General features: G+C 32.9%; 1 long non-coding RNA gene across 1 annotated transcript in view; it reads right to left on the reverse strand.

The window, feature by feature from the left end:
• The window catches only part of LOC116185218, a 15,050-nt gene extending 8,916 nt beyond the window's left edge, over positions 1-6,134 (reverse strand). The window contains exon 1 of the long non-coding RNA XR_004150020.1: positions 5,848-6,134. This is a non-coding gene — a long non-coding RNA (uncharacterized LOC116185218). The remainder of the gene's footprint in view (positions 1-5,847) is intronic.
• Positions 6,135-9,034: the final 2,900 nt, after the last annotated feature.

Raw genomic sequence — 9,034 nt, forward strand, 5'->3', positions numbered from 1 at the left:
TGTAAAGTAACTCGTGGAGAAGGAGGAAAGGAGTCGATTCGTTAAAAAATTTGTCCGAAAAGAAGAGGAGGAGGGAGAGGGGAGGGGGAGAAAAGGAACTACGTTTCAAGGTTGGAATCGATGGCGGCGAAAGGCAAGCGAGACGTGACGTAAATTCGAAAAGGCTGGATTACGAGTAGGAAAGGCGAAACCTTCTCGCAATTCGCGCCTTTATGGGGGTAAAACTCGGGTCAGAGGAGCGCGTTAATCGGTTTGATGTCGCCGCGAAGTTAATTACGAACAGGAGTCGCAGATCGCGTCCGTTAAATTTGCGTTAATCGAGCATTTGATGTTGTAATTACAATATTGTCGCAGCTAGACCAATCCGAGTTTCCAACTTGGGAGGAATATCGAACGCCTATTTTACTTCTACACCTGCCTACACCGGCTCACGGTTGCATTTCACGGTTATCGTTTCATACCGGGAAAATTATACATCCCATGATAACTCGAGGGAGTGAATGAGGTGGAAAAGAAAAGAAGAAAAAAAGAAAAGAAAAAAAGAAGAAATGGAAGGTGAAATGTTAACGGATTAATTTTTCGTGTAGAATTTTCTGATCATGTGTGTATAATGGTGATGTGAAATAGTTCGTGGAAATTTATACATATCCCTATTGATTCGTGAGATTAAATTTATGTAAGTACTTCAACAAATGCATTTTCACGGTTATCGTTTGAGATCAAGAAAATTATATATCCTATGATAACTCGAGAAAGTGAATAAAGTGGGGAAAAAAAAAAGAAATGGAAAGTGAAATGTTAATGAAAATTACATCCTATGATAACTCGAGAGAATGAATGAAGAGGAAATAAAAAAAAGAAATGAAAAGTGAAATATTAATGAATATTATACATGCTATGATAATTCGAGAGAGTGAATGAAGAGAAAATAAAAAAAAGAAATGGAAAATGAAATGTTAATGAAAATTATACATCCTATAATATCTGGAGAGAGTGAACGAAGTAGAAAAAAAGAAAAAAGGAATGGAAAATGAAATGTTAATGAACATTATACATCCTATGATAACTCGAAAGAGTGAATGAAATGGAAAAAAAGAAAAAAAGAAATGGAAAGTGAAATATTAATGAACATTATATATCCTATGATAACTCGAAAGAATGAATGAAAAAAAGAAAAAAGGAATGGAAAGTGAAATATTAATAGCATAATAACATTATACATCATATATAACATTATACATGATAACTCAAAAGAGTGAATGAAGTGAAAAAAAAGAAAAAAGGAATGGAAAGTGAAATGTTAATGAACATTGTACATCCTATGATAACTTAAGAGAGTGAATGAAATAAAAAAAAAAAGAAAAAACAAATGAGAAGTGAAATATTAATGAACATTATACATCCTATGATAACTAGAGAGAGTGAATGAAGTGAAAAAAAAAAGAAAAAAGGAATGGAAATGTTAATGAACATTGTACATCCTACGATAACTCAAAAGAGTGAATGAAGAGAAAATAAAAAAAAGAAATGAAATATTAATTAACATTATACATCTTAACTCGAGATGACTCGATAACTCGAGAGAGTAAATGAAGTGGAATGAAAAAAAGAAAAAGAAATGGAAAGTGAAAGTTGTACATATATTGTTATATAAAGTTGTACATAACTCGAAAGAATGAATGAAGTGGAATGAAGAAAAGAAAAAGAAATGGAAAGTGAAATGTTAATGAACATTATACATCCTATGATAACTCAAAAGAGTGAATGAAGATGAAATAAAAAAAGAAAAATGAAAAATAAAATATTAACGGATTAATTTTTCGCGTAGAATGTTGTGCGATTAAAATGTGGATGATGTGACTTGAATTGGAACAATTAATGACGGTATAGTGTTTGCGGAAATTTATATATATCCTTGAGATTAAATCTACGCAACTACTTCAAATGATACTTCAACTTGAATATCGTTCAATTCATGGAAAGATCAAATACAGTATCTCGATCGTTTAAAATTTCGGTCGTCTTGGAATATTTTCGTAAAATGATGGAACGATGTGTATTCGATGTGGTCAATTGTTAGGAGGGATGGTCCCAAGTAATTGGGCCCTATTAACGCGAATATGTGAATCAACCGGTTCGATACTTGTACGTATCGGTAGAACGTGCGAAGCGACGAAAACGGATCGTGTGTGAAATTAGACATTCACGCGATTTGATTAGATTGGGAATGGATTAATTCGATCAAGTGGAACCTAGGATATGGGGTACGAAGTTGGCAACCTCGAGTGGAAATCAAGGGGAAAACCCTTACCTTCATAGGCGTAACGAATCGAGCATAGAGATTTCCTTCCATTTCCCTCGTTCAAAACTCGCCTATCCATCCTCCGTTTATCCGATACGCGTACGATTTTATCGATAATCTCACCTTGTATATGGAATGCAACGCGTGAGAGTTCGATTCGTATCGAAATGTAAACCAGAAGTGAAATTTTGTTTCTCGTATCTTTCATTTCGAATTTTTTATTTAAATTTAGCTTTGTTCGAAAATTGATTCGATTTTTAAATTACAATGAGTAATATTCTGTTTATATTACTTATGACATTATAATAGTAACTAAGAAATTAAATTTTCGATGGATTTTCGATTTAAATATTTTTTTCGATACACGATTGACGCGAGATTGTATCTTTTATTTAATTAATTAAAGGAATTCGAGGAGAGGAAAATATTTGGGAAAATAATAATAATAATTGATTTTCTAATATTTTGCTCGTGAATAACAAATAATATTGTAATAAGCGTATATAATATCAGATCAGGAATAACAATAAGTAATATTATTTTAAAAAACGTATCAATAGATGGAAATCTATTACGCGGATTGAACACGAATTCGTTAAAGGATCGTTGAAGAGGTTACGCCTATGGAGTCTCGATTCACCCTTCGTCATGTAGGGTTTAAGCTAGGTCGTATTTCTACTTAGTTTCGAATAAAGATGGATCGTGGAAAACAGTATCGTCTCGATTCAACAGCCTCGGTGACTCCAGCTCTTCGCGATAATTATCTATTATACTATCGGGAGAGAACTCTGTCGCCGATTTAACAGGTCGAAACTGATCAACTTGGGTTTTACAGGAGGAGGAACAAACTTACTCGAAACAAATCTATAAATAATTTTGAATAAATTATCGTCTTTATTCCCTCCCCCCCTTCTTTATCACGGATCTGAACGTTTTAAGAAATTTGCCAAATTTATTTTTCTACAAATTAAACTATAATAATTAAATATTTCGTACGAAAATAAGATAAATTTATCTGTAATTAAATTAATTTTTACGTTAATAGCGAGATAAATTATTTTACTCGATTTCGATGAAAATAAATTATTATTATATTATTATTATTCCTGATCTAATTATTTGTTGTTCGCGAGCAAATTTTAAAAAATTAATTATTATTTTCTCAAATACTTTCCCCGCCTCGAATTCCTTTAACTGATTAATCAAATAAAAGATACAATAAAAGATACTCGCGATTGAAATGCATCGATTAAAATAATAAAAAAATAATTACTTTTACGACGATAAAAATATAAATATATAAATATACGTACGATTAATTCCTATCCGACAAATATAAAAGAAAATTAATCGATGAATCTCTTTAAAAAAAAAAAAATAAAAAAAATATATATTTGCAAGAGCGTCGAGAATATCCTAAGCAAAGAGTCAAAGACAAGGGACATTTCCAGCCAATTGTAATTTCATCCCCTGCGTTAGACAACCGAAACTTGGTAGTAGTACAGGTCAAAATGCGGGTGGTTCCTTGGAGAAAGGGCTAAAGTCCGAGATACTAAAGCTACAGTGACTCGAGAACTATTATTATCGGGAAACCATTAAGTTCTGTGGGTAACCCCGTATCCGTGACGTGGCATACGTAACTAAGTATATATATATATATATATATACGCCGTGGAAGGAAAAGGCGAATACGAATAAAATCCAGTTTAAAAAAAATTTTTCTTTGCGAAGAATAGAATTTTTTAAAATTTTAATAAATAGAGGGTAGAAACTTTCGCGAGTCGAAATACACGTTTTCGTTTTTTATGCACCTTTGTTATGCACCTTTTTTTTGGTTTATCCAAAAAGAAAAAAAAAAGAAAAAAAACTTCAACTTTCGTGAAAATTTTTCAAACTCTAATGAACACAAACACAGGGTAGAAAAAACCGTATCCCCCCGTCTGAAACGAAATATGCATCCGACTTAGTTTATCAAAACTTCACCGTGGAACAGAAATTTTTTGAGAAACGAGTTGCATCGTGAAATAATATATTGTTGATTAAATAAATTTTTCAAATGTTAATAATAGCAAGGATGGAAACGAGACGAAATATGTGTCTGAGTTATACATATATATATATATATTTATATGTACATATATATATACATGTATGTTTCTTTTTTAATTTGCCAAAACCATGAAACAAAAAGTTTTTTTGAAAAATATTTTCAACGTTAATTGCAATATTATGTCGATGATATTAACTAAATTTTTCAAATTCTAAAATTGCGAAAATTCTAACGGAAATGCGCGCGAAACGATGCAAAAAAGACGAGATATTAAAACCAAAGTGAATTATTTCTTCTAGTTCTGTGTTAATAAGAATTTAAATTTGCATAAAGCATCTAGATAGCGCGGTGGTAGAAAGTTTCGCGAGTTTCGAAATATACATCTACAATTTATACTTTTTTTTCTTTCCTTTCCTTTTCTTTTTTTCTTTTTTTTTTTTTTTTTTTTTCAATTTCACAGCGAAACTTCGAAACGGCGGAGAATAAAAATTCGCGAGATATCGCACCGCGATCGTTATATAATATCGTTGATGGTATTATACCGAATCTTTCGAATTCTAATAACGTAGGATAGAAAACGAGTCGGAACGTACCGTCTCACTTATTACTTTGTTGCATTATAATAATGCATCAAAGCGTATGAGAATCATGTTAGCCATTAGCTAATTAATGAAATATCCTAGCTAATTAATGAAATATCCTACAATAATACGTTCGTGCGCGGCTTAAAGCGTGAAAACGGCTCGTTTAAATCCGCTTCGAGATGGAACAACCAACTTTCCATACGTGTAAAACGTCGAATTTTCGAATAACGAGTTAACAAAGGAAGGAATATCTATTCCAAAAACTGATGTTATTATGATAATAGGTATAATATGATAAATAGAAAGAAAAGAAAACCACCAAAGATATTTAATTATTTAAATATTGACGACAAAAAGAAAAAAGGAAAATAATATAAAAATTAATAAAAGAAAAAAAAATACATTCTTCCCAAAAATCGTTAGAAAAAAAAGAATCGAAAAAAATCCTAGATAAACTTTATACAATAAAAATAAAAAGAACCAATTAATAAATTAACTTTAACCACATATTAATAACATTTGTAATAACATTTTCACAATTGTTATCACGATACTTTTAATTCTCACAAATCACGTTTAAAATTAGCACAAGTGGCCTACAACTTACGATGGAGCTACTTCTAAAATGAAACTGAAGTTCTAAAAGAGGCAGGGGATCAAGTCCTGTAACACAAAGTGAAAATCGCTTAATATGAAGTGGAACAAAGTACATGGAACACGAGTGGTTTAGCACCGGCCTCCATGACGATACCCCGTCCTGCAAGCGACAGTCCATTGTTTCACGGATAAGCCGTTTTTATTAAACCGGATGATTATTCCGACGTCGATTCTCGGCGACAGACAGGCGGGAAAAAATCGATCGGCACGATTGCACGACGACACAAAGTCATTAAAAAGAAGCAAAAGCTTACCTCGTTCCCTGGTATCTTCGCTCCACCACATCCAGCATCCTTGATGCTCTATCGGACCTCTGATGGATGGTTCCGGCCCATCGTTGAATGGTCCTCTTGGTAATCTTTCGACGGTCGGAGTACGAATATATTTGAAAGTAAAATTCTAAGTTAAGTTACTCTGAATAATATTTTTTCGCAGCAAACATCTCTCAGAGAGAGAAAGAGAGAGAGCAACTCGCAAAAGTTCTCGATTTTAAGGTAGGAATCGTACTTTTGATTAGTAATTTCTTCTCGCGAAAAATATTCTCGATTTCTATCCATTATAATTCTAAATTATAATTTTATATATACAATATTGAGAGTGAAACTAGCGGATAATACTTTTCGCGAAGTGAAGAGTAAGAAGAGAAATTTGAGAAATTGAGAAATCGATTTTTAGTCTTAAAAAAAGTATCTCTCGATTCGACGAGAGAATTCCACTTTCGATTCGTACTCTTAAAATTATAAAAATAATTACGTTACAAAACGTACGCTTTAAAGTTATATTTTATTTTCGCGAGATCTTTTCACGTTCGAAGCCAATGTACGACTGAAACCATATCCTCGATAACAGTATTATTATCGAAAGTTAGAAATTGTTTTTGTACAATGTTATCGTTGCGAGTCGAAAATTCCTGGAAACCGAAATTGCGGAAGTCGAAAGGTAAATACGGCTCGAGGTTACACGCATGACGCACTCGAGTAAGAATATTATAAACATATCGTATTTGGACATACCTTGGGAAGATGGAATGAATTGTTGTTACCGGTGGATTATTTATAAGTGGATTCCGAGAAATTTTCTTACAGGAGAGTTTTTGTTCGCGACCTGGTTCCATGAATCATTAGGATGGATACGGGTTCTGAAAAAGTTTTGTAAGACGTAGTTGGTGTGTTTGTGTAAGCGTAAATCGAGATGTGGAAAAAAATGTAAAGTATGTAATGTAAAATGTGTTAAAAATTGATCGAAGAATATAAATGAATTTGGTAATTAAATAGAAAAGAATTAGAAAATAAGTGGAGGCTTAAAAAAATTTTAAAAATAAAAAAAAATAAATTTTTTTAACACAATATTATAATATTATTATATTTATTATTATATTTATAAGAATAATATCGAATAATTAAAATACGATTATTCGAAAATTTGGAATTGTTTTTATCTCGTAAAATAATAATAACACACATAAAACAATACATTAATTTAAAAAATTGATTTACCTATTCAAATCCTCTGAATCTCAAAAATGACACACGAAAATAAAAATTTATTTAATATTTCATAAAAATACTAACCAACTATTAATCTGCAAAATCAAATTTCCATCAACAACGGTTTAAAGAAATGGGGGAGGGGGGGCCAGTATTTGATTCCATTCCCGAAATAAAATTGCAAACACGCCCCCATTCTACTAATTACAAACAACAAAGAAGAGAGGAATGTAAGGAAAGAGGAAGACAAGATATAATAAAAAAGAAAAAAAGAGAACAGTGTAGAAGGGGAGGGAGAAAGACGGCGATGAGGTGAAGAAGGGAGGCGAATAAAAGAGTGGAGGAGAAATACGGGGATGTACTTTGGCGCGGGAGTGGAAGGCAAGCCTGCGGGCAGCCAATCAAATAAAGTAGTCCGAGGTTGCTTTGCCGGATGCAAATTCGGCCCCCGTGGGCTTTCTCTTTTCCCTCCCCCTTTCAACCCCCTTTTCATCCATAGTTCGTTGCGCTTCTCGCCCTCTAACCCTGCTGGAATCCGTACACGAGCTTCCGGGACACACGAAAATCCCTCCACAGACGTATTCCCTCCATCTAACGTTGTATATCGTTCCACTTCTCTTCTTTTTTTTTTTTTTTTTCAATCTCCGATCCGAAAGGGGGAAAGCGTTTCTTCTCCTTTCTCCTTTCGGTCGGGTCGGTGGGCGAATCCTAAGGGAACCCTTTTGTTTCACGTGTTTTTTTTTTTTTTTTCGTTCTAACATAACGAAGACAGTGATGGAATTATTGGATCGTCGAAATTTTTTTTAAATTTTCTTGGAAAAAAAAAAAGAGTTTTTGACGAAACGAGTTTTTATTTTAATGGTGAAGACGGTCTCTGGAAATTTAAAAAAATTTTCTTTAGAATGTAGGAGAAAGAGTTCAATCCTTTGCGATTGAATTGAGAAAAATCGAGAAATTCTAATTTTAAGTTTAAAAATTCAATCAATAATCAAAGTAAAATTGCAAAGAGATGAAATTATCGATATTTTTCGTAGAGTAGAAGAAAATTTTAGGAGGTTTTGTCGAGGAAACAAAATTGAAATGAAATTAATAAAAATTTACTTTGGTTACGATTTGTGATTTGAACCTTTGCTTTTAGGGGATCTGTCATCTAAATTTCAAATCGTTACATTGCTTGAAATAACAAAGAAGTTTCACTTTCATCCCTCTCATCCGGTTATAAACTCATTAAAATTCATAGACGCGGTATATTTGTACAACGTTGTGGAATTTATCCCACGATATGAAAATTCGACGTAGTTATTATTGTTAAAATACGCATTAAACTAAACAAACAGTAATAATCCAACCCTACACTCGCGTTCGTCGTCCATATTTCAACTCGTGGAACGCATAAACAGAGATCGCGAATATTCATGCGAATAAAATTTTTTACAAAAATCCTGAATATAATATAATTTAGATAAAAATTTCACCCTTTAAGTTTTATCCTTGTCTTTAATCTTATTCTCACTTCATAATAACAACCTCCATAACTCGCAACATTTAAATTAATTAAATTTATTTTAATAAAAATGCGTAAAAATCTACACAAATAAATTGTCAAACCGTAAAATTTAATCAATTCCCGAACGACCCCGATAAATTATATTATTACCAAACTGCAAACACGTGCTTTAAACTCGATCCCACGCACGAAAAATCCAAACGACAGGCAATCCCCTATCGATCGAACCTTAAACTTGACCAAGGGCGTTGCCTGTGTGCGAGTTAACGCAAGGGAGAAGGCATCGAGTCACGGGTCTCGTTCCTAATTATGTCGTAATGAAAATAAATTGTTACATTTGTACGACTGTCGTGTCCCTTCCTTCCCACGCGAGATCCTCGCGAGATCCTTCCTCCTCTCCCCCCTCCTTCACCCCTTTTTCCAACGGAAACCGTTCCCCCCTCCCAC

The sequence above is a fragment of the Apis dorsata genome, unplaced genomic scaffold (assembly GCF_000469605.1).
Source record: "Apis dorsata unplaced genomic scaffold, Apis dorsata 1.3 scaffold_130, whole genome shotgun sequence".
NCBI lineage: Eukaryota > Metazoa > Arthropoda > Insecta > Hymenoptera > Apidae > Apis > Apis dorsata.